Here is a 27,602-nt window from a genome sequence, read left to right as displayed (position 1 = left end):
AAAAGTGAACCAAAATTTGTGAAGTTCAATTCATGGTTAAAAGTAGGTCAAAGGTCAAATTTAAGGTCACAGTAAATTGCCTCTAATGACTTTCTATTCAAATTCAATAGTAACTATGGGCGTGTCTCTGCCAGTTTTGAAAATAAAAGCATTAAAAAGTTGCAAAGTTCAGTTTATGGTGTAAAGTAGGTCAAAGGTCAATTTCAAGGTCACATTAAGATTGCCAGTATATGACTTCCTATTCAAGTTCAATAGTAACTATGGACCTATCTCTGCCAGTTTTGGAGATATAAGGGACTAAATGTTATAACTTTGGAGTTTCAATAATGTGCCATAAATTTCGTACAGAAAAAATTAATTAAAATAAAGAAAAGGTCATTTTGGTTGAAATTCTTGAAATGGGAGGTGCTCAGAAGTTCCAGATGTTCAAATTTCATGAAATAATGTCATTTTTGACCAGAAGTTGTCTGCCTTGCCAAGCCTTATGTTTTATTTTCCCGGGGTTCAAAATTTATTATCCATTACCGTACTGCACATTTTGCTTTCACCACCAATATGTACTTTTGATACAGCGTAACTCGAAAACAGTATGGAATAAAAAAAACAGAGACCACTCCCAGTGTTGGGATTTACATGCTCTACAAAAGGCAAAAAAGAATGGGTCTCTAGCATTAACGGTTCCTGAATTAGAGACAGTTTTCAGTTTTAGTATCATATGGCCACTACTCCTGTGAAAATGCACCGATTGACCCCAATTCACGGATATGAAAGATGACCTGAAGGGTAACACTTTCCAATAATATTATTGGTTAAGTCTGTGTAGTATCTGAATAACAGTGCAAATCATTTTTTTTTAATTTTGGCCAGTTTGACCTTGAAATAAAGGTCAAATCCAAGCACATATTTGAAATCTACAAATATGACTTTTGGAAAGCCGTCTGTAGAAATTTTTCCCATAATTCCATCCGTAGGTAGATAATTAGCATTTAATTTTGCCATTTTTGGACAAGGGTGCATTGCAATGAGTGCCACACCTAGACCCGGATACAAACAAAGCCCAAATTTTACGTGGAACGAGTTGAGACTATAGGTGACCTAAATCCAAGAGATGGGTATGCAGGTCATTTTCTGTCTAAGAGGAGAAGCGGTAACGGTAACATGGCGGCGAAGCCGGCGGAACGATCTGGACGGGACTAAAACCATGTGTACCTCCAGCGCCTGGTGGTACAATAATGCAAAAAAACAGGAGACTGCCAATTCTGATGCAATAATACATTATGTTTAACTGCACAGTCAACATCAAATTTTAATTATGCACAACAGGTAACACTGATGAAAGTAGAAGCATAAGGCTTCAGGCCCATCAGAGTTCAAGTTTATACCTAGAATGTGCCAGAATGAGAAAAATGAAGATTTCAAAAATGCATAAATTTAATAAAATTGATAATCCAATAGAGCTGGTTTTCTAATATGAGCTGTATGTCACTCCTAAGAATCATTCTTGTAAGAATAGTTAAAAAAAATAGAAAGTAACACTTTACTTTACATAATATTAATGGTGGCAGAGCACAAAGTAGGTTTTTTGTCAATTTTAATGCAACATTACATGATGATTAACTAATTAAATACCACCAATTTTAAAATATCTGCTATTAAAAACATGGACCTTAAGAAAATTTGATTACCACTGGGCTTCATGCCCAAGGGAGCTCCAAGTCCCACATTGAAAATTGCAACATGTGAAAGATAAAAATTTTCACAAAAAAAAATTTATAACTTCCAGAAAATTACCTAATGAGACAATTTTTCAACTGAAGCTGTATTTCAGTCTTATGTTTCTTTCCTGTAAGTGTGAGAAGAGCAAGTGACATGGTTTTCCTTTCACCACCACATTTTTAGACTACTAGTCCTTCGGGCTAGCAGACTCTCAAACTTTACTAGCCCGAACCAAAAATCACTAGCCCAATTTAAATAATCATTTAAAAAGTTTAAGCAGATGTTGTAAAGAGTTGTGGTACCATACTGTACTTTCTTATAAACCTTATTATAGAAGTAGAGCAAGTGAATAACAAAGTCAATCAGGTTAATTTCCAGTAGATGGGGTGGTAAAATTAATTAAAAAATATATTTAATTATTTTAATATTGAAAAAATTCTTTTTTTAATTTGTAATACTGAATTAAGTTACCCTTACTTTTCATATTTTTATAATATCTTTTTTTTCCATTTTTCATATGCAATCAAAATTTTTTTTAATTCCTATTCTTTTTATTGACAATGGCTCTTTTCTGACAATTTATTTCCAATAACATCGGTATATAATGCCACTTCTAAATTAAAATACATAGGTGCTGTAAGGGTAATTAAACAAACGTCTTACAATTTTTTTTGTTACAATTCTTTTGGTTATATATTTGTAAAAACAACTTTTCAAGGACTTTACCAGGACAAAGTGTGGAGGGGTAGCCATGGCATAAACCGAACTATCCCACATTGTCAAGAATAGTTCATAGGGTATTTATGTAACTGCCAAGGTCTTATTGTTTTTAAAAGGCAATAAGCAAAGGAAAATGTATTTACTCATGGATATTAAAATTATAAATAAAAAATATAAAGAAAAAAGGAAATAGAATACTCCACCCCTCAGTCTGCTAAGTGGTCCTAACCCAAATGTTCTATGAGATAACACTTGCTTCGGAGACAGTGTTGTTTTGACAAAACCTGTTGCTAGTACTAAGGAATTCCGGTCTGATCCAGTAACTTGATTGACAGCAATTTGTAGTCATGACAACAAACTGGTCAAATAAAAAGAAGCCGACACGCTGATCAGACAGACTGCTGCTATAAATAACTACAGTGAAGTTATTTATAGCAACTAATCAATATTCAGTAGTTAGAGCTAGGTGTGAGTTTTTTCAACTGAGAGGCATATCATACTATCTAGAAACGTCAAATCAGAGGCAGGGACAAAGAAGACTGGCGACTTATATTTTTGAAATCTTACTGAGTGTTAAAATAGGTTCAAAATTACAACTAGCCCGTTCGGGCTAGTGCTTTATAAAATTTCAACTTTTTTACTAGCCCGGTGCCACTTTAGGTGGGCAATTGCCTCGGGCTAGTGCTTAACGTCGCAGACTGTGACAATATATCATCAACAAAATAAAAGGCCACCAGGATCTCCTTTGTATTTTATCTCCCTAATGTACAGGTTTAATATCCATTGAGGACCTTTTCTAGTGGATATATGACTCTTTGATATCTCCATGCTCAAACTTTTTTTTTTTTTTTTTGGGGGGGGGGGTACAGGTATATTTTTTGTTTGAATGTCTTAAGGAGTCAGTCAATATTGACCAACAAAATACACAGGTATACTGTAACTATATATAACTATATATAGAGCAGGGAGGAAACATATATACTGAGTTGCATGTCTGCTGACTGAAAATCTGCTTCGAAAACTAGAAAAACCGAAAATTAGACATACATCCCTTGAAATCGGTGCAGGGAAGTACCAGTATAGGGATGTAGCCATTCAGCGCAATCTGACCAGCACTCCCACCTTTTTAAAATTTATCGCCAGATTTAGACGATTTGAGAAAACTAAAAAAAAAAAAAAAAAAAAAAAAAAAAAAAAAAAACGAAAATCCAAATTTCTGGAACACTTTCGTGCATTCACGTATCATATATAAGATATATTAAATATTCTAAAAACTGAAAAATGACGAAATTTTGCTATCCCTGTGGCTTAACAAAACTTACCTTTTCATCGTTTTTGGCATGATCCTTCTGTACACTTTCACACTTGCTGTACATCAGCTACTCTGGAATTCATATGAAAAAGGAGTAGACTGGGCACCGCCTGCATGTAACTCTTTGCAACTCAGACGTTCAATATTCGCCTGTTCCAACATCGATGTCCGCCCATTTATATAAAAAAATTCCTTAAACAAGTAGTTTACTTAAAAATGTACCAGGCTGAAACTAATATAGTGCGTTTCAAACAAATCTAGATTTAAACAATACAATGCATTACAAGCTGCTTTGACAGCAGAAAGCAGACGACCTCGGCATCTATGCAAGACAAGCCCAACACGCTCACTCACAGCGGTGAGTGTCAGTTTGCGTTAAACGTTTTTGACAAGGACGATATTTCATTACTTTAATAAATCTATGTATGAAAAGGTCACAAAATACTTACATTTAAAGAATCGCCTTTTTATTTATTTATTATTATTATTTTATTTTTTTAGAGTTTTGCACTCTTGCACTCAGAACCATTCGGATGCCTCCGCACTCGACAATAAATGTATGGAGCTTGCGGAGTCAGCCGAGGATCAGTGCCGATTGGCACTCTTGAGAAGCAATCGGCAATCCTCGGCTCATTCCGCATTTCGTCATTGTCGAGTGCGGAGACATCCGAGTAGTTCCGAGTGCTTGAGAAGTGACCTCGGACCGGAAGACGAGCGACACAAGCGGGAATTATGAAACAAAGAGAAGGACAAAGAGAGACGGTAGTGAGTCGCAGCTAGGAGAAAGACAGAAATCCGACGATATAAGTACTGTAGTCTTATACAATAGTGGGATTTCTACGACATCAGAGGTAAGAGATATTATATTTATTTAGCTAGATTACAGAGTTCATTTATTCTATGATTCAACTTTCATATGATGAATCTGGCCAAGCACAGGTCTCAAACTACTGCGCATACGTGAAAAGTACTCAGTTTGAAATGAACAAATGGCGAAATTGACAAAGCCTGCCGGTGTTTACCGTCTGGTTGATTTGATTTAATTTGCTTTTACTTGTTTTGAGAAATTATATTAGAAATATTCTGTTGCTTTTATGTATTAAAAAGCAAATCCATCGGACTTTCCTAAGATTAACATTTATTTTGCCTGGGGGATTCCCTTCACATCTTTAGTGTTATATGTGGCCCCAAGGGGATTTTCCACCCCTTCCCTCACTCTTGATTAATACAATTCTTCATGGGCCAGATTGAAATTGATATTGCAAAATACATTCAAAATTGTAGGAAGGTTAATTGCAGATAATGCTGCGAGTACACTCTTGTGCGAGGACGAACTTAGCCAGTATAATATTTTTTTTACTTTGTCTCCCGGTTTTGGAGCGCTTGTTCTAATTTTTGAAAGTGAGGCAATGAAACTAAACAATACGACGCAATTTGTAATCTCAAAAAATTGCTATTTTTAAATAAAGACCATAGCATGGAGTACATTGAAATGCGACTCATTTATTATTATGATCTTTAATAATAATTAATATAAAATATACGATTTAATAAGTTCTTGTTCCCGGCCTATTTATTAACTAATTTATTTTTTTTTAAGTATTTGGAGATTAAAAACACAAAGGTTGTCTGGTTTCATATCCAGGCACCACATATTGTTCGTGTGCTGGTGGATGATAATCTCTCCTTTATTGATTAAGCTGTAATTGGAGACATTTTTATGTGCAGACACATATGTGTCTGTACATATAGCCATCACCTGCATCTGTCGTCGTCACCGTACACTTTCACCACCAATAACAAGATAAGTGAAAAACCGTTTTACCTTTTGACTTGAAACTTACAGAACTGATGAATGTTCATAATACGCAGGTCAAGTTCGAAAATCAGCATGATTGGGCCATTTTTATGGAAGTCATGCTGTTTTTTTCACTTTTTTCAGCATATATACAATACCGATAACACGAGAAATGAAAAAAACATTTTACCTTTTGGCTTAAAACTTAAAGAACTGATGAATATTCACAAGTTCGAAAATCAGCATGATCGGGCCATTTTTATAAAAATTATGCTGTTTCTTCACTTTTTCAGCATATATGCAACACTGATAACACAAGTGGAAAACCGATCGGCCTTTTGTGTTGCAACTCACAGGAGAGATCAGTCTGACTAATATACAGATCAAGTTTGAAAATAAACTTGTTCAGTAAAGTTTTGATGAAGTTATGCCTTTTTTAGTATTAAGCGGTTTTTCTTCAGATTTAATTCTTAGGCATGTTAACAGTCTCATTATAGAACTAATTAGATATGTAAAAGTGTTGTTTTGACATTTTCTGCTTCTTAACAATATTGTTAGTTGATTATATAAAAATGACAGTACACCTGTTATTGTGTATTGTGTAATTAAGTGTCAAAAATGGAAATAAACTCATATCTTTACAGTTTGTCAGATTCAATCATTCACTATGTTCAGAATCCCCGAATGGAGCAAATTGGACATTTAAAATTGTTCTATTGATATTTTTCCTATGTCCACAATTTTCCTAGTTGATCACTGAAAAATGGCAGTAAATTGATTATTTTGTTTTATGTAAAAAAGGTGTTGAAAATGGAAAGAAAATAATTTCAGTACAGTTATCACTTGTTTACATTTTGGCATTTTGAAAGAGTGACTCTGAAGTTCCATGGCCTTGAAGACCTTCCCATATCACATTTTCTGAATATCCATGATACTTTTATTTTTTTATAAAAAAAATTGATGGTCATTATGCTGTTAAGCATTATGTAATATTGCATCAAAGTTGAAGACAACCCTATTTTGGGCACTGCCTCATTAGTGACCATTTAAAGAAAACCATGTCACTTACTCTTCTCAAACTTACAGAAAAGTTGCATAGGACTAAAATGTAGCTTCAGTTGAAAAACCTGTTTTATCAATTAACTTTTCTGGAAATTAAATAGTTTTTTTGTGAGAATTAAAATTTTCACATAACGACATTTTCAAGATGTGACTTTGAAGTTCTATTGGCTTGAAGACCTTTGCTAATCATATTTTCTGAATATCCATGATACTGTTACTTAATTATTATAAATTGATGGTCATTATGCTGTTAAGCATTATGTTATATTGCATGAAAGTTGAAGAAAACTCTATTTTGGACACTGCTGCCAGGATAGCGATTAAGGGTAAACCATGTTACTTATGATACTCAAACTTACAGAAAAGTTTTATAGGTCTGAAGTGCAGCTTGTGATGGAAAATCAGTGTGATTGTTTTCTGTTTTGGAAGCAATGCAGTTCTATAGAGTGCTATATAAAGCAATAATTGCCCCTTGGGAGATCACCAACTAAAATCAGGGTTATAAAGTAATTTGCTTAATTAATTTTCAAGTGGCCATTAAATGAGATTACATAAAACACGTTGAGATTTCATTGTTAAGTCCCATAGGTTTAGCTCTCTTAACTGTGTCACATAATTAGGAATCGATGATAATAATGCAGGTAAATGTTGTTTTATATTGAAAATAAGTTTACAAAAGAAAAATTTTGTGTAACGCTTACTAGTACATCAATGCTAAAGATGAATAACAGTGCCTTATTATTCTTGAATTCAAAAGGGTTATTCATATCATGTTTATAGTTATACAGCTAGATTAAAAGTTTGAATAGCAGCTTTATTGGAATTTTTCGTTATGTTTTATTTTACATTTTTTTAAAAATTATTTTTCAAACACTAGCATCTTCAAGTTGTCACTTTAACTCCCATCCACCAGAAGCGCTGTGCATTTTCTCTATTTCCACATTAGCAGTTGCGTTGGTTTTTATGTCTTTAAACATTGTGTAATATTATTTTATGCACTGTCATCATTTTTCACATATTGGGATTTTCATGATGTGAATTTGAACTCTAACATATGGTCCTGAAACTGTAATCTTATTGACCATGTTATTCTGTTGTACATTTTTGTGAAATTTTTATCTTTCACATATTGGCATTTTCATTGTGGGACTCCTCAGGGCATATATATATATATATATATATATATATATATATATATATATATATATATATATATATTAAAAGTAAGTGTTTTTCCTGTATAAGTATATATTATATATAATAAAAAGAAAAAAAAAGAACATCAGCTATTTTGCCCCAACCGGTTTCATTCTTTCTTCAGGGGGTTTTGTTTATTTGTTACTAGGTGATGTCCTAAAGGCTAAAATGTGACATCTGTAACAATGGGTGTTTCATTGTTGCTTTTACCAATGCTATTATCTATTCAATGTAGGTTTATACTTATTAATGAATAGATTTTCTTTCATTTCCCCTTCTGTTTGGGTTGTTTCCCTAGTGAATTTATTAAATGGGAATACCGTAAAGTCCTTGTTTTTGTTCATAGAGCATTCCCTAATGTGCCCACTCACAGACATGCACTGATATTTAGGTTGTCTTATTTGTTGTCTGTGAACGGTCATTCTATGTCGGAGAGTGTCTCCAGTTTGTCCTATATAGTTCTCACCGCATCCACTGCAAGTTAATACATAAATTAAATTTGAGCTAGTGCAGGTGAATGGGTGTTTAATTCTAAATGTAAGGCCATTTTTAAATGTTAGATGGCTCCCCTCTTTAATTAGTGGACAGGTGCCGCACCTGGGTACCTCACCTTTCTGTACTCGTATTGTTGAGGTTTCCACATTTATCCTGGAATTGTTTTCAAATTTTGCTTTTGTTAAAATTTGCTTAAGTGATGGACTTTGTCTCTTACTCTTTATAATCTGCATTTCAGTTAGTATCTCATTCATTTTGTCATCTTGTTTTACCAAAGGTAAGTTTCCAGTTATGACATTGTGTACTTCCGGATTTTTTGGATTATATGTTGATATGTACGGTATGGCTTCCTTTTTATGTACAGACACAGATGTGTCTGTACATATAGCCGTCACCTGTGTCTGTCATCGCCGTAGGCCGTCGCCGCCATCGTCGTCGCCGTGCACTCAGCAATAACACGATAAGTGGAATCCCGTTTTACATTTTGTATTCAAATTAACAGAACTGATGAATATTCATAATACGCAGTTCAAGTTCGAAAATCAGAATGATCGGGCCATTTTTAGGGAAGTTATGCTGTTTTTTTTTACTTTTTTTAGCATTATTATAACACCGATAACACAATAAGTGAAAAACCGTTTTACCTTTTGGCTTGAAACTTACAGAATTGATGAATATTTATAATACGCAGGTCAAGTTCGAAAATCAGCATGATCGAGCCATTTTAAGGGAAGTTATGCTGTTTTTTCACTTTTTTCAGCATATATGCAGCACTGATAACACAATATAAGAAAAACAGATGGGCAAATTGTCATTATACTCACAGGACTGGTCAATCTTACTAAAATGTAGGACGAGTTGGAAAATCAGCATAATCGGGCCATTATTTTAGAAGTTATGCTGTTTTTCACATTTCCTCAGATTCAATTCTTAGGCATGTTAACATTCTCATTATTGAACTAATGAGATACGTAAAAGTGTTTGTTTGACATTTCCTGCATCTTTATAACATTGTTAGTTGATTATGTAAAAATGATGGTAAACTTGTTATTGTGTATTATGTTATAAAGTGTCAAAAATGGAAATAAACTCATATCATTGCAGTTTGTCAGATTCAATCATCTACTATCTTCAGAATCTCAGAATGGAGGAAATTGGACATTTTTAAAACACTGTTCTATTGACATTTTTCCCATCTCATCAATTTTCTTAGTTGATCATATACAAATGGTAGTAAACTGTTTATTTTGTTTTATGTTAAAAAAAGTGTTTTAAAAATGGCATGCAGTTCAAATTAGAAAGCCAGCTCAATTGGGTTGTCATTTATTATTGAATTTATGCAATTTTGTGTGAAATTTTCATTTTTCTCATTCTGGCATTTTCAAAGTGTGAACTTGAACTCCCATGGGCCTGAAGCCTTATGCTTGTTACACATTTTACTTACATTGGTATTACCTGATGAGCATAATTAAAATTTGATGTTGAATTTGTAGTTAAGCATAATGTATTTTTACATCAGAATTGACAGTAGCCTATTTTTATGTACAGACACAGATGTGTCTGTACATATAGCCCTCATCTGCGTCTATCACGCCGTCGTCGCCATCGCCGGCACTTTTACTGATAACACGATAAGTGGAAAACTGTTTTTTCTTTTGGTTTGAAACTTACAGAACTGATGAATATTCATAATACGCAGCAGGTCAAGTTAAAAAATCAGCATGATCGGGTCACTTTTAGGGAATTTATGCTGTTTTTTCACTTTTTTCAGCATATATATACAGCACCGATAACACGATAAGTGGAAAACCATTTTACCTTTTGGCTTGAAACTTACAGAACTGATGAATTTTCATAATACGCATGTCACGTTCGAAAATCAGCATGATCGGGTCACTTTTAGGGAAGTTATGCTGTTTTTTCACTTTTTTCAGCATATATGCAGCACTGATAACACAATAAGTGGAAAACTGTTTTTTCCTTTGGTTTGAAACTTACAGAACTGATGAATATTCATAATACGCAGGTTAAATTAAAAAATTGGCATGATCGGGTCACTTTTAGGGAATTTATGCTGTTTTTTTCACTTTTTTTAGCATATATGCAGCACCGATTACACGATAAGTGGAAAACCATTTTACTTTTTGGCCTGAAACTTAAAGAACTGATGAATATTCAAGTTTGAAAATTGGCTTGATTGGACTATTTTTACAAATTTAAAGTTATGCTATTTTTTTTTCCATTATTCAGCATATATGCAACACTGATAACGCATTTTAAGGAAAACCAATCAGCCTTTTGTCTTGAAACTTACAGGAGTGATCAGTCTGACTAATATACAAGTCAAGTTTGAAAATAGGCTTGATCAGTTAAGTTTTGATGAAGTTATTAGTCTTTTTGTATATAAGTGGTTTTTCTTCAGATTGAATTCTTAGGCATGTTAACAGTCTCATTATATATATATATATATCAAACTCAAAGATTAAAAGTTTGAATAGCAGCTTCATTGGAATTATATTTACCTCTGCCAAGGAGGTTATGTTTTCACCCCTGTTTGTCTGTCATCAACATAACTCAAAAAGTTATGGACCGATTTTGATGAAATTTTCAGGAAGTGTCAGAAGTGGGTCAAGGAGGACAATGATTAGTTTTTGGTGGTGGTTCAGATCAATAATCTATCAATAATCAATAATTATCAAAAATTGCTGCCTTGGCAGAGGTCTGCGCTCTCAGAGTACTTTTCTAGTTTTGTTATGTTTTCCTTTTTAATTTTTTTCAAACACTGGCATTTGTGACTTTAAACTCCCTTCCGCCGGAGGCTCTGCATATCTTCTGTATTTCCACATAAGCAGTTTTATTGGTTTTTATGTCTTTAAACATTGTGTAATATTATTTTATGCACTGTCATGATTTTTCATATATTGGGACTTTCATCATATGAATTTGAACTCTAACATATGGTCCTGAAAGTGTAATCTTATTGAAGAGATGGATTGAGACCATCTTCTGGGTCTTCCGGAAGACGGTCGGGTTTTTAAGTTTATATTGACCGATATTTATTTTTTTTCTGTTGGAAGACCATCAAAATGGAGGATGGATCAATAAAGATACTTTGGAATACTGCCAGAAAATATCTCTGGGTCCGCTCCTGTTATTGACCATGTTACCTGTTGTGCATGATTAAAATTCAGTGTTGACTAACAGTGCTATTATAAGCATTATTTATGTATTATTGCATCAAAATTGACAAAATGACCTATTTTGCATCATTATTTTCTGTTTTTTGTCTGTACATTTGACAGCTTTGCTGCCTTGTTTGCATTGTTATTTTCTGCTTTTTGTCTGTACATTAGACAGCTTTGCTGCCTTGTTAATTTTGTCTTTGGTGGTCCTCAGGTCGTTCTTTGGTATCTGTTTTGCCTTTTTAATCCCAGTTTGTATCAGTTGTCTTGGGTATTGTCTCCTTGATAGGAATCCTTCCAGCTCTTTGAGCCTTTGTTTTAATGTAGTTTCATTTGAGACAATTGTGCATAGTCTTCGAGCTAGGTTGTACAGTATGTTGTGCTTAATGTGTCTGGGATGACACGAGTTAAAAGGGAGATATTGTTTTGTGTCTGTTGTTTTGTGATACACATCTGTCTCTATTTTCCTTTTACACACATTACCATAACATCGAGGAATGGGAGTTGTGTTGAATTTGAATCCATCGTAAATTGTAAAGAGGGATGTAGGTTGTTAAGGATCAGGTTGAAGTCTTTCAATTCATTTTCTGTTTTGTCCCAAATTATAAAGCAGTCATCAAGGAAACGTTTCCATGTGTTTTCTAATTGATTCCTAAATTCGAGTCCAAACCGTTCTTCGCATTTTTTGTAAAGGCCTTTCTCGATGTATCCTAAGACAAGTGTAGTATAAGTGGGAGCTACTTTTGTACCCATTGCAGTTCCTATTTTTTGGTGATAATGTTTGCCATTGAAGTGGACCCATTGTTACAGACGTCACATTTTAGCCTTTATGACATCACCTAGTAACAAATAAACAAAACCCCCTGAAGAAAGAATGAAACCGTTCATTGATGTTCTTTTTTTCTTTATATATATATATATATATATATATATATATATATATATATATATATATATATATATATTCTATAATGATTAGAAACAGCTTTCAAAGAATTTATTTATGTAACTTATCTAGAAGATAAGGCAAATGATCTTGTAATAAATTTAATGAGTGTATTACCTAAAGTTGCCTATAGAGTGCACTTTGCACTGCATATTTTTTATCTACTTATCAGAATCATGTCATTGTGAGCACTCCTGGTACTGAACTGCCAACATTTACCAAAGCAATGGCAGCACACGTAAACCACTGTATTAAAAGTGTTACCATATATGAATTTTGTATCACCATAGGATAAATTTCCCAAACTGATAACTGCTGAGTAAAATAAAGCATTGCCTAAAAATTATTTTCAAAAGAGGTACCAAAACAATCACTTTAAATTGAAAACACAACTTTGAAAGATATTATTATGACAAAAGGATAATGTTAAGGATTTATGATTTAATTTTCTTCGTTGTGCTACTGGTTATTTGCATGACATGAGGTGTGCCAATTTTGAAAGACATTTTATTTTGGTGTGAAACATTGCCTAGAAGAAAAAGAAATCCTATATTACACATATAAATGAAAATTCACCATTTTACAATTTCTGCATTATTAGGCTGCCTAAGGATTTGTGGATGACAGACAACAATCTCACCACAGGCACATCAACACTCCTAAAATTCTCCACTGACCATACTGGTACAAGTAAAGCACAGACACAGAAAGTAAGTACTGCACAGCATTGTTAATATTAGCAAGAAAATTTATACTTTGGCACTCCCATATAAAAGTTTTATTAATATTTCTATATGTGCTATCACATGAACAATCTAGGTATAGTTTATACAGCAAATGGAGCCCAGTCATCGAATGCAAGAGTGCTTGAATGTTTTTCTTTCCAATTCAGTACCAGTACATATTTTAATATGCATTTTAAGGAGTGCCAAGGCATACATTTTTGTGCCAATATATATATTAGTTAATTGTTGATCAGCTTTAGATTCTTTGTGTAACACAACTTGGCCAGAGCTTTGTAAACTAAGCTTTAAGGCAAAACTGACTTCATACTTTTTGTTACAGAATTGTGCCACAGTTTCACATAAAATATAATATTGACTTATCTAAACTCTAAGTCACTCAAAACTTACTGGCTAACTAAGTATGTTTTGCAAAGAAACTAACATATTTGTTTTGAATGCTATTGATTGCAATGTACACTCACATGTTTGAAGAACTCTCTAAAATCACACGTGAGGTTTTGCTGGATATGATGGCCCGTCAATGTATTGTATTGTATATTGCTATCTTTCAAAAGTAAGTGGTTGTTTATTGACAGTAAAGTTAATAAAAGCAAGGTTTTTAACAATACGGTAATAGATCCATACAATTTGTATTATAAATCAAATCAAAGCATGAAAGATGTTGGCTAATTGAATTGAACAGGAATTTAGTGTTCCTGGGGGTGGGGCTGCTCCTAGGGGTAATTGATTTCAAGTTTTTGCATTGTAATATGCTATCTTTTCTTAGACTATAAAAATTACAGAATTGGAATTTCAGAAATTGATCTACCTTTTATCAGAATAAGGCATAAGCCTTTTGGAATTTTGTATATCTGGGGTTGAGGTTGCCCCTGAGGGTGCATGATTAAATTTTCACATGATAATCTGTGCTACACTTGGCTATCCTTGTACATTCCAACTTCTGACACTCAGTCTCTCTTAAACAAATTGATTTTTTCTCCCATAAATTTTTTTTAATGCAAAATTATGTTCTAGAACAAACCTTTGTTTTGCCCGATCCATTGTCAGTAAGCTGTCATTTACAACTAAAAGAAAAGGTGAGCTGTCATATCTTGCAAATTGTTTTACCTTTTTTCTTGAAGTGATGGGCTAAGACTGCAACTGACAACAGGCTGTCCCTGGGGGTGGTTGTTTCTGAATTCTTTTCACATTGTAATTTCCTCTATCTCCTCCTAGATCATTAGACATAGGAAGTTGAAACTTTGGTGATTGGAAGACATATCAGGGATGTGTGGGGCTATTTCTAAATTTTAGTGCAACAGGGGGTTGGACTGCCCCTGGGGGTGGTTGATTCTGAATTCTTATCACATAATGATTTGTCCTATCTCCCCCTAGACCTTAAGATTAGGAAGTTGAAAATTTGGTGATAGGTAAAGCTATTGTAAGGGATATACATAGGCATTGTGGAAATTTAGTGCAACAGGGGCCAAGCTGTCCCGGGGGGGGGGGGGGGGGGGGGGGGGGGGGAGGAGGGCATAGATCCCGAATAGATCCCGTATTACTTTCCGCTGTCTCCTTGTAGACCATTAGACTTAGGTAATTAAAACTTTGGTGATTGGTTGAACTGTTGTCAGGGATGTGCATGGGCATTTGAAATTTTAGTACAACAAATGGAGTTGGGCTCACGGCTGTCCCCGGGGGGGGGGGGGGGGGTTTGAATTAAAATTCTTTTTACTTTGTATTTTCTATGAACTCCTCCTTATATCAGTTGAGTTGGATAGTTAAATTTTTGGTGATTGGTTAAATTTTTCGCTTTTTGCAGAGATGGGCAGTGGTGTTTCAGAATTTAACCGTGCCTGGGGGTTGGACAGTTTTAGGGGGGGAGGGGGGGAGTTGATTCTAAATTCTTTTTATAGTGTAATTTCCACTCTCTCCTAGACCATTAGACTTATAGGAATTTTAAACATTGGTGATGGTAAAGCTGTCAATAAAATAATAATAATTTATTCAGCTTTTCAAGGCCTCCGGCCCATAGTACATAATAGTAATAATAATAATAAAAATAATAATAATAATAATAAAGTCCATGAGAAGTATTAAGGATTATTTATTTTTGTCAGTGATCCAAAATTTCTTTTCTTAATATAAAAGCATTAGATAAAGCTGTCATCAGGGATGTGTATGGGCATTTCAGAATTTTAGTACAAAGGGGTGCCATGAACTGTCCGTGGGGAGTTTGGTTGTTTCTAAATACTTTTCGTAGTGTAATTTCTGCTATCTCCTCCTAGACCATTAGACATAGGAAGTTAAAACTTTGGTAATGGGTAAAGCTGTCTTCATGGATGTGCATGGGCACAAAATTTTATAATGCCTGGGGGTTGGGCTGTCCCTGGGGGTGGTTGATTCTAAACTGTTATTACTGCTAGACCATAAGTGTAGAAAGTTGATACTTTGGGGATTACTAGACTTATCTTCAGGGAACTAAATTGTACTTGGGCTGTCCATGCAGGGTGGGTTATCCTAAGAGACCATTTCCCAAACCCTATCATACTAACTTTGGATTGAACTATCTCAGAGGGGATTCTTGCTTTTAATTGCAATTAACTTGGGTGGCTTAGATGTCTGTCACACTTGCGGATGTTGATAAGGGGTAATTAACTATCGTTTAGCAGCTTTAGTGGGCATCCCAGATGTCTAAGCTGTTTGGGCTGAAAGCAATTTAGTGAGTGACCCCATGGAATTGGACCGAACCCAGTCAAATTTCTTTTCATCTTTAAGTGGGGGGATACGTGATGGCTACCCATCAACACCATCTAATTTATTTATTTATTTATTAATTTATTTAAATTTATTTATTTATTTATTTATTTATTCATAACAAGTATAAAACAATTTTTTACTGAATATTAACTGAGTGACTTTGTCCTTAATTTTTTCCATATAAGTTTCACTACTTTTTTCATATTTGATCTACATGTGAGTGTCCATGATAGTTACTGCACTAGTGGCAGTAATTAAGTGCCTTAATGTTTTGAGAAGACATTGCGAAGACGTGTTTAGTTAACAAATACCTGCCTCTTTTACACTGTATTGTTCAGATGTGTGACGATTCTAACTTGACTTAACAATCTTCTGCTGAACAAGACCAGAAAAAAGACAATTTCATCTAAAATAGGGGCAATGCTTCACAAAATGTCTTCTTATTTATTATAATCACAAATATTCCAAATATATTGAATTCATCACTACCTGAGATCATTTTTAATATTGATTTTTGTATTTTATGTTGAATTCATATTTTATTATACCACCAGTACGAGTACTGGGGGTACCACAGTGTTGTCTTTAAACTGCCACGATCATGTTGACGTTACAGACAGACAGGTTGAATTACTATAGGTAGACAGATTCCAAAAATTTTTAAGTACTTAAAAGGGGACTAGAGCTAATCTTGACAGCTTCGACTTTCTGATTGAGGTAGTTGAAACAGACCTTTCAGGACCCTTAAGACCCACCGATTGCGATAGTTGCGACAGAGTCCATGATTTTTAAAGTACTTTAGAAGGGACTTAAGCCAAATTTGAGGGCTTCGACTTTTCGATTGCTGTAGTTGAGACAGACCTTTCGGGACCCTTAAGACCCACCGATTGCGACAGTTGCCACAGAGTCCATGATTTTGAAAGTACTTTTAAAGGGACTTAAGCCAAATTTGAGGGCTTCGACTTTTCAATTGCTGTAGTTGAGACAGACCTTTCGGGACCCTTAAGACCAACCGATTACGACAGTTGTGACAGAGTCCATGATTTTTAAAGTGCTTTTAAAGGGACTTAAGCCAAATTTGAGGGCTTCGACTTTCCGATTGCGGTAGTTGAGAGAGACCTTTCGGGACCCTTAAGACCCACCGATTGCGATAAATGCGACAGAGTCCATAATTTTTAAAGTACTCTAAAAGGGACTTAAGCCAAATTTGAGGGCTTCGACTTTTCGATTGCGGTAGTTGAGACAGACCTTTCGGGAACCTTAAGACCCACCGATTGCCACAGTTGCGACAGAGTCCATGATTTTTAAATTACTTTTATGGGACTTAAGCCAAATTTGAGGGCTTCAACTTTCCGATTGCGGTAGTTGAGACAGACCTTTTGGGACCCTTCAGACCCATCGATTGCGATAGTTGCGACAGAGTCCATGATTTTTAAAGTACTTTTAAAGGGACTTAAGCCAAATTTGATGGGCTTCGACTTTCCCATTGTGGTAGTTGAGACAGACCTTTTGGGACCCTTAAGACCAACCAATTGCGACAGAGTCCATGATTTTTAAAGTACTTTTAAAGGGACTTAAGCCAAATTTTAGGGCTTCGACTTTCCCATTGTGGTAGTTGAGACAGACCTTTCGGGACCCTTAAGACCAACCAATTGCGACAGAGTCCATGATTTTTAAAGTACTTTTAAAGGGACTTAAGCCAATTTTGAGGGCTTCGACTTTCCGATTGCGGTAGTTGAGACAGACCTTTCGGGACCCTTAAGACCCACCGATTGCGATAGTTGCGACAGAGTCCATGATTTTTAAAGTACTTTTAAAGGGACTTAAGCCAAATTTGAGGGCTTCGACTTTCCGATTGCGGTAGTTGAGACAGACCTTTCGGGACCCTTAAGACCCACCGATTGCGATAGTTGCGACAGAGTCCATGATTTTTAAAGTACTTTTAAAGGGACTTAAGCCAAATTTGAGGGCTTCGACTTTCCGATTGCGGTAGTTGAGACAGACCTTTCGCGACCCTTAAGAACCACCGATTGCGACAGAGTCCATGATTTTTAAAGTACTTTTAAAGGGACTAAAGCCAAATTTGAGGGCTTCGACTTTCCGATTGCGGTAGTTGAGACAGACCTTTCGGGACCCTTAAGACCCACCGATTGCGATAGTTGCGACAGAGTCCATGATTTTTAAAGTACTTTTAAAGGGACTTGAGCCAAATTTGAGGGCTTCGACTTTCCGATTGCGGTAGTTGAGACAGACATTTCGGGACCCTTAAGACCCACCGATTGCGACAGTTGCGACAGAGTCCATGATTTTTAAAGTACTTTTAAAGGGACTAAAGCCAAATTTGAGGGCTTCGACTTTCCGATTGCGGTAGTTGAGACAGACCTTTCGGGACCCTTAAGACCCACCGATTGCGATAGTTGCGACAGAGTCCATGATTTTTAAAGTACTTTTAAAGGGACAAAAGCCAAATTTGAGGGCTTCGACTTTCCGATTGCGGTAGTTGAGACAGACCTTTCGCGACCCTTAAGAACCACCGATTGCGATAGTTGCGACAGAGTCCATGATTTTTAAAGTACTTTTAAAGGGACTTGAGCCAAATTTGAGGGCTTCGACTTTCCGATTGCGGTAGTTGAGACAGACCTTTCGCGACCCTTAAGAACCACCGATTGCGACAGAGTCCATGATTTTTAAAGTACTTTTAAAGGGACTAAAGCCAAATTTGAGGGCTTCGACTTTCCGATTGCGGTAGTTGAGACAGACCTTTCGGGACCCTTAAGACCCACCGATTGCGATAGTTGGGACAGAGTCCATGATTTTTAAAGTACTTTTAAAGGGACTTAAGCCAAATTTGAGGGCTTCGACTTTCCGATTGCGGTAGTTGAGACAGACCTTTCGGGACCCTTCAGACCCATCGATTGCGATAGTTGCGACAGAGTCCATGATTTTTAAAGTACTTTTAAAGGGACTAAAGCCAAATTTGAGGGCTTCGACTTTCCGATTGCGGTAGTTGAGACAGACCTTTCGCGACCCTTAAGAACCACCGATTGCGACAGAGTCCATGATTTTTAAAGTATTTTTAAAGGGACTAAAGCCAAATTTGAGGGCTTCGACTTTCCGATTGCGGTAGTTGAGTCAGACCTTTCGGGACCCTTAAGACCCACCGATTGCGATAGTTGCGACAGAGTCCATGATTTTTAAAGTACTTTTAAAGGGACTTGAGCCAAATTTGAGGGCTTCGACTTTCCGATTGCGGTAGTTGAGACAGACCTTTCGGGACCCTTAAGACCCACCGATTGCGATAGTTGCGACAGAGTCCATGATTGATTTTTAAAGTACTTTTAAAGGGACTTAAGCCAAATTTGACGGCTTCGACTTTCCGATTGCGGTAGTTGAGACAGACCTTTCGGGACCCTTAAGACCCACCGATTGCGATAGTTGCGACAGAGTCCATGATTGATTTTTAAAGTACTTTTAAAGGGACTTAAGCCAATTTTGAGGGCTTCGACTTTCCGATTGCGGTAGTTGAGACAGACCTTTCAAGACCCTTAAGACCCACCGATTGCGATATTTGCGACAGAGTCCATGATTTTTAAAGTACTTTTAAAGGGACTTAAGCCAAATTTGAGGGCTTCGACTTTCCGATTGCGGTAGTTGAGACAGACCTTTCGGGACCTTTCAGACCCACGGATTACGATAGTTGCGACAGAGTCCATGATTTTTAAATTACTTTTAAAGGGACTTAAGCCAATTTTGAGGGCTTCGACTTTCCGATTGCGGTAGTTGAGACAGACCTTTCGGGACCCTTCAGACCCATCGATTGCGATAGTTGCGACAGAGTCCATTATTCTTAAAGTACTTTTAAAGGGACTTAAGCCAAATTTGACGGCTTCGACTTTCCGATTGCGGTAGTTGAGACAGACCTTTCGGGACCCTTAAGACCCACCGATTGCGACAGAGTCCATGATTTTTAAAGTACTTTTAAAGGGACTTAAGCCAATTTTGAGGGCTTCGACTTTCCGATTGCGGTAGTTGAGACAGACCTTTCGGGACCCTTAAGACCCACCGATTGCGATAGTTGAGACAGAGTCCATGATTTTTAAAGTACTTTTAAAGGGACTTGAGCCAAATTTGAGGGCTTCGACTTTCCGATTGCGGTAGTTGAGACAGACATTTCGGGACCCTTAAGACCCACCGATTGCGACAGAGTCCATGATTTTTAAAGTACTTTTAAAGGGACTTAAGCCAATTTTGAGGGCTTCGACTTTCCGATTGCGGTAGTTGAGACAGACCTTTCGGGACCCTTAAGACCCACCGATTGCGATAGTTGCGACAGAGTCCATGATTTTTAAAGTACTTTTAAAGGGACTTGAGCCAAATTTGAGGGCTTCGACTTTCCGATTGCGGTAGTTGAGACAGACATTTCGGGACCCTTAAGACCCACCGATTGCGACAGTTGCGACAGAGTCCATTATTCTTAAAGTACTTTTAAAGGGACTTAAGCCAAATTTGACGGCTTCGACTTTCCGATTGCGGTAGTTGAGACAGACCTTTCGGGACCCTTAAGACCCACCAATTGCGACAGAGTCCATGATTTTTAAAGTACTTTTAAAGGGACTTGAGCCAAATTTGAGGGCTTCGACTTTCCGATTGCGGTAGTTGAGACAGACTTTTCGGGACCCTTAAGACCCACAGATTGCGATAGTTGCGACAGAGTCCATGATTGATTTTTAAAGTACTTTTAAAGGGACTTAAGCCAAATTTGACGGCTTCGACTTTCCGATTGCGGTAGTTGAGACAGACCTTTCGGGACCTTTCAGACCCACCGATTGCGATAGTTGCGACAGAGTCCATGATTTTTAAATTACTTTTAAAGGGACTTAAGCCAAATTTGACGGCTTCGACTTTCCGATTGCGGTAGTTGAGACAGACCTTTCGGGACCCTTAAGACCCACCGATTGCGATAGTTGAGACAGAGTCCATGATTTTTAAAGTACTTTTAAAGGGACTTGAGCCAAATTTGAGGGCTTCGACTTTCCGATTGCGGTACTTGAGACAAACATTTCGGGACCCTTAAGACCCACCGATTGCGATAGTTGCGACAGAGTCCATGATTGATTTTTAAAGTACTTTTAAAGGGACTTAAGCCAAATTTGACAGCTTGGACTTTCCGATTGCGGTAGTTGAGACAGACCTTTCGGGACCCTTAAGACCCACTGATTGCGATAGTTGCGACAGAGTCCATGATTTTTAAAGTACTTTTAAAGGGACTTAAGCCAAATTTGACGGCTTCGACTTTCCGATTGCGGTAGTTGAGACAGACCTTTCGAGACCCTTAAGACCCACCGATTGCGATAGTTGCGACAGAGTCCATGATTCTTAAAGTACTTTTAAAGGGACTTAAGCCAAATTTGACGGCTTCGACTTCCCGATTGCGGTAGTTGAGACAGACCTTTTGGGACCCTTAAGACCTACCGATTGCGACAGTTGTGACAGAGTCCATGATTTTTAAAGTACTTTTAAAGGGACTTAAGCCAAATTTGACGGCTTGGACTTTCCGATTGCGGTAGTTGAGACAGACCTTTCGGGACCCTTAAGACCCACCGATTGCGATAGTTGCGACAGAGTCCATGATTTTTAAAGTACTTTTAAAGGGACTTAAGCCAATTTTGAGGGCTTCGACTTTCCGATTGCGGTAGTTGAGACAGACCTTTCGGGACCCTTAAGACCCATCGATTGCGATAGTTGCGACAGAGTCCATGATTGATTTTTAAAGTACTTTTAAAGGGACTTAAGCCAATTTTGAGGGCTTCGACTTTCCGATTGCGGTAGTTGAGACAGACCTTTCAAGACCCTTAAGACCCACCGATTGCGATATTTGCGACAGAGTCCATGATTTTTAAAGTACTTTTAAAGGGACTTAAGCCAAATTTGAGGGCTTCGATTTTCCGATTGCGGTAGTTGAGACAGACCTTTCGGGACCTTTCAGACCCACCGATTGCGATAGTTGCGACAGAGTCCATGATTGATTTTTAAAGTACTTTTAAAGGGACTTAAGCCAATTTTGAGGGCTTCGACTTTCCGATTGCGGTAGTTGAGACAGACCTTTCAAGACCCTTAAGACCCACCGATTGCGATATTTGCGACAGAGTCCATGATTTTTAAAGTACTTTTAAAGGGACTTAAGCCAAATTTGAGGGCTTCGATTTTCCGATTGCGGTAGTTGAGACAGACCTTTCGGGACCTTTCAGACCCACCGATTGCGATAGTTGCGACAGAGTCCATGATTTTTAAATTACTTTTAAAGGGACTTAAGCCAATTTTGAGGGCTTCGACTTTCCGATTGCGGTAGTTGAGACAGACCTTTCGGGACCCTTCAGACCCATCGATTGCGATAGTTGCGACAGAGTCCATTATTCTTAAAGTACTTTTAAAGGGACTTAAGCCAAATTTGACGGCTTCGACTTTCCGATTGCGGTAGTTGAGACAGACCTTTCGGGACCCTTAAGACCCACCGATTGCGACAGAGTCCATGATTTTTAAAGTACTTTTAAAGGGACTTAAGCCAATTTTGAGGGCTTCGACTTTCCGATTGCGGTAGTTGAGACAGACCTTTCGGGACCCTTAAGACCCACCGATTGCGATAGTTGCGACAGAGTCCATGATTGATTTTTAAAGTACTTTTAAAGGGACTTAAGCCAATTTTGAGGGCTTCGACTTTCCGATTGCGGTAGTTGAGACAGACCTTTCGGGACCCTTAAGACCCACCGATTGCGATAGTTGCGACAGAGTCCATGATTGATTTTTAAAGTACTTTTAAAGGGACTTAAGCCAATTTTGAGGGCTTCGACTTTCCGATTGCGGTAGTTGAGACAGACCTTTCGGGACCCTTAAGACCCACCGATTGCGATAGTTGCGACAGAGTCCATGATTGATTTTTAAAGTACTTTTAAAGGGACTTAAGCCAATTTTGAGGGCTTCGACTTTCCGATTGCGGTAGTTGAGACAGACCTTTCGGGACCCTTAAGACCCACCGATTGCGATAGTTGCGACAGAGTCCATGATTGATTTTTAAAGTACTTTTAAAGGGACTTAAGCCAATTTTGAGGGCTTCGACTTTCCGATTGCGGTAGTTGAGACAGACCTTTCAAGACCCTTAAGACCCACCGATTGCGATATTTGCGACAGAGTCCATGATTTTTAAAGTACTTTTAAAGGGACTTAAGCCAAATTTGAGGGCTTCGACTTTCCGATTGCGGTAGTTGAGACAAACCTTTTGGGACCCTTAAGACCTACCGATTGTGACAGTTGCGACAGAGCCCATTATTCTTAAAGTACTTTTAAAGGGACTTAAGCCAAATTTGAGGGCTTCGACTTTCCGATTGCGGTAGTTGAGACAGACCTTTCGGGACACTTAAAAAGAAATATAAAGAAGCGCTTTAGAGCCATGAAAAGAAGAGCTTTTTACAGTGCTTGAAAGAAAGGAAAAGAAGAGCTTTACGGGGCAAAAAAGAAAGGAAAAGAAGGGCTTTAGAGCCATAAAAAGAAGAGCTTTACAGTGCTTGAAAGAAAGGAAAAGAAGGGCTTTAGAGCCATGAAAAGAAGAGGGCAAAAAAGAAATAAAAAAATGCCTTTAGAGCCATGAAAAGAAGAGCTGTACAGGGCAAAAAAGAAATATAAAGAAGGGCTTTAGAGCCATAAAAGGAAGAGATTTACACGGAAAAAAAGGAAAAAAAATGGCTTTAGAGCCATAAAAAGAAGAGCTTTACAGGGCAAAAAAGAAATAAAAAAATGGCTTTAGAGCCATGCAAAGAAGAGTTTTACAGGGCAAACAAGAAAGGAAAAGAAGGCTTAACAGAGCTTAAAAGAAAGAAAAAAATTGGCTTAAGAGTCATGAAAAGAAAGGAAAAAAAGGACTTTACAGAGCTTTAAAGAAATATAAAGAAGCGCTTTAGAGCCATAAAAAGAAGAGCTTTACAGGGCAAAAAAGAAATAAAAAAATGATTTTAGGGCCATGCAAAGAAGAGCTTTATAGGGCAAAAAAGAAAAAAAAAGTGGCTTTATAGCCATAAAAAGAAGAGCTTTACAGGGCAAAAAAGAAAGGAAAAAATGGCTTTAGAGCCATAAAAAGAAGAGCTTTACAGGGCAAAAAAGAAAGATAAAGAAGGGCTTTAGAGCCATAAAAAGAAGAGCTTTACACGGAAAAAAAAAGGAAAAAAATGACTTTAGAGCCATGCAAAGAAGAGTTTTACAGTGCAAACGAGAAAGGAAAAGAAGGCTTAACAGAGCTTAATAGAAAGAAAAAAATGGCTTAAGAGTCATGAAAAGAAAGGAAAAGAAGGGCTTTACAGAGCTTTAAAGAAATATAAAGAAGGGCTTTAGAGCCATAAAAAGAAGAGCTTTACAGGGCAAAAAAGAAATAAAAAAAAGGATTTTAGGGCCATGCAAAGAAGAGCTTTATAGGGCAAAAAAGAAAAAAAAGTGGCTTTATAGCCATAAAAAGAAGAGCTTTACAGGGCAAAAAAGAAAGGAAAAAATGGCTTTAGAGCCATAAAAAGAAGAGCTTTACAGGGCAAAAAAGAAAGGAAAAAATTGCTTTAGAGTCATGCAAAGAAGAGTTTTACAGAGCAAAAAAAGAATATAAAGAAGGGCTTTAGAGCCATGCAAAGAAGAGTTTTACAGGGCAAACAAGAAAGGAAATGAATGCTTAACAGAGCTTAAAAGAAAGAAAAAAATGGCTTAAGAGTCATGAAAAGAAGAGCTTTACAGGGCAAAAAAAGAAATAAAAAAATGATTTTAGGGCCATGCAAAGAAGAGCTTTATAGGGCAAAAAAGAAAAAAAAAGTGGCTTTATAGCCATAAAAAGAAGTGCTTTACAGGGCAAAAAAGAAAGATAAAGAAGGGCTTTAGAGCCATAAAAAGAAGAGCTTTACAGGGCAAAAAAGAAAGGAAAAAATTGCTTTAGAGTCATGCAAAGAAGAGTTTTACAGAGCAAAAAAAGAATATAAAGAAGGGCTTTAGAGCCATGCAAAGAAGAGTTTTACAGGGCAAACAAGAAAGGAAAAGAAGGCTTAACAGAGCTTAAAAGAAAGAAAAAAATGGCTTAAGAGTCATGAAAAGAAGAGCTTTATAGGGCAAAAAAGAAAAAAAAGTGGCTTTAGAGCCATAAAAAGAAGAGCTTTACAGGGCAAAAAAGAAATAAAAAATGGCTTTAGAGCCATGCAAAGAAGAGTTTTACAGGGCAAAAAAAGAATATAAAGAAGGGCTTTAGAGCCATGCAAAGAAGAGTTTTACAGAGCAAAAAAAGAATATAAAGAAGGGCTTTAGAGCCATGCAAAGAAGAGTTTTACAGGGCAAACAAGAAAGGAAAAGAAGGCTAAACAGAGCTTAAAAGAACGAAAAAAAATTGGCTTAAGAGTCATGAAAAGAAAGGAAAAGAAGAGCTTTACAGGGCAAAAAAGAAATATAAAGAAGGGCTTTAGAGCCACAAAAAGAAGAGCTTTACAGGGCAAAAAAGAAAGAAAAAAATGGCTTAAGAGTCATGAAAAGAAGAGCTTTATAGGGCAAAAAAGAAAAAAAAGTGGCTTTAGAGCCATAAAAAGAAGAGCTTTACAGGGCAAAAAAAAAAAAAAGAAAAAATGACTTTAGAGCCATGCAAAGAAGAGCTTTACATGGCAAAAAAGAAATAAAAAAAATGCCTTTAGAGCCATGAAAAGAAGAGCTTTACAGGGCTAAAAAAGAATATAAAGAAGGGCTTTAGAGCCATGCAAGGAAGAGCTTTATAGGGCAAAAAAGAAAAAAAAAGTGGCTTTATAGCCATAAAAAGAAGAGCTTTACAGGGCAAAAAAGAAATATAAAGAAGAGCTTTAGAGCTATAAAAAGAAGAGCTTTACAGGGCAAAAAAGAAATAAAAAAATGATTTTAGGGCCATGCAAAGAAGAGCTTTATAGGGCAAAAAAGAAAAAAAAAGTGGCTTTATAGCCATAAAAAGAAGAGCTTTACAGGGCAAAAAAAGAAATAAAAAAATGATTTTAGGGCCATGCAAAGAAGAGCTTTATAGGGCAAAAAAGAAAAAAAAAAGTGGCTTTATAGCCATAAAAAGAAGTGCTTTACAGGGCAAAAAAGAAAGATAAAGAAGGGCTTTAGAGCCATAAAAAGAAGAGCTTTACAGGGCAAAAAAGAAAGGAAAAAATTGCTTTAGAGTCATGCAAAGAAGAGTTTTACAGAGCAAAAAAAGAATATAAAGAAGGGCTTTAGAGCCATGCAAAGAAGAGTTTTACAGGGCAAACAAGAAAGGAAAAGAAGGCTTAACAGAGCTTAAAAGAAAGAAAAAAATGGCTTAAGAGTCATGAAAAGAAGAGCTTTATAGGGCAAAAAAGAAAAAAAAAGTGGCTTTAGAGCCATAAAAAGAAGTGCTTTACAGGGCAAAAAAGAAAGATAAAGAAGGGCTTTAGAGCCATAAAAAGAAGAGCTTTACAGGGCAAAAAAGAAAGGAAAAAATTGCTTTAGAGTCATGCAAAGAAGAGTTTTACAGAGCAAAAAAAGAATATAAAGAAGGGCTTTAGAGCCATGCAAAGAAGAGTTTTACAGGGCAAACAAGAAAGGAAAAGAAGGCTTAACAGAGCTTAAAAGAAAGAAAAAAATGGCTTAAGAGTCATGAAAAGAAGAGCTTTATAGGGCAAAAAAGAAAAAAAAAGTGGCTTTAGAGCCATAAAAAGAAGAGCTTTACAGGGCAAAAAAGAAATAAAAAATGGCTTTAGAGCCATGCAAAGAAGAGTTTTACAGGGCAAAAAAAGAATATAAAGAAGGGCTTTAGAGCCATGCAAAGAAGAGTTTTACAGAGCAAAAAAAGAATATAAAGAAGGGCTTTAGAGCCATGCAAAGAAGAGTTTTACAGGGCAAACAAGAAAGGAAAAGAAGGCTTAACAGAGCTTAAAAGAACGAAAAAAAATTGGCTTAAGAGTCATGAAAAGAAAGGAAAAGAAGAGCTTTACAGGGCAAAAAAGAAATATAAAGAAGGGCTTTAGAGCCACAAAAAGAAGAGCTTTACAGGGCAAAAAAGAAAGAAAAAAATGGCTTAAGAGTCATGAAAAGAAGAGCTTTATAGGGCAAAAAAGAAAAAAAAAGTGGCTTTAGAGACATAAAAAGAAGAGCTTTACAGGGCAAAAAAAAAAAAAGAAAAAATGACTTTAGAGCCATGCAAAGAAGAGCTTTACATGGCAAAAAAGAAATAAAAAAAATGCCTTTAGAGCCATGAAAAGAAGAGCTTTACAGGGCTAAAAAAGAATATAAAGAAGGGCTTTAGAGCCATGCAAGGAAGAGCTTTATAGGGCAAAAAAGAAAAAAAAAGTGGCTTTATAGCCATAAAAAGAAGAGCTTTACAGGGCAAAAAAGAAATATAAAGAAGAGCTTAAGAGCCATAAAAAGAAGAGCTTTACAGGGCAAAAAAGAAATAAAAAGTGGCTTTATAGCCATAAAAAGAAGAGCTTTACAGGGAAAAAAAAAGGAAAAAAATGACTTTAGAGCCATGCAAAGAAGAGTTTTACAGGGCAAACGAGAAAGGAAAAGAAGGCTTAACAGAGCTTAATAGAAAGAAAAAAATGGCTTAAGAGTCATGAAAAGAAAGGAAAAGAAGGGCTTTACAGAGCTTTAAAGAAATATAAAGAAGGGCTTTAGAGCCATAAAAAGAAGA

The 27,602-nt window shown here is 36.4% G+C and overlaps 1 long non-coding RNA gene across 1 annotated transcript; it reads left to right on the top strand.

Annotated features, from left to right (window-relative positions):
- Positions 1–4,314: 4,314 nt before the first annotated feature.
- Positions 4,315–14,359, top strand: LOC147759538 (uncharacterized). Its single transcript, XR_015331277.1, has 2 exons — positions 4,315–4,599; positions 13,030–14,359. It is a non-coding gene; the product is annotated as an uncharacterized LOC147759538 (long non-coding RNA).
- Positions 14,360–27,602: the final 13,243 nt, after the last annotated feature.

The sequence above is a fragment of the Lingula anatina genome, chromosome 10 (genome assembly GCF_051362555.1).
Source record: "Lingula anatina isolate TDL-2025a chromosome 10, LinAna3.0, whole genome shotgun sequence".
NCBI lineage: Eukaryota > Metazoa > Brachiopoda > Lingulata > Lingulida > Lingulidae > Lingula > Lingula anatina.
The sequence above is the reverse complement of the archived record's forward strand: the minus strand, read 5'-3'. Positions and strand labels throughout refer to the sequence as shown.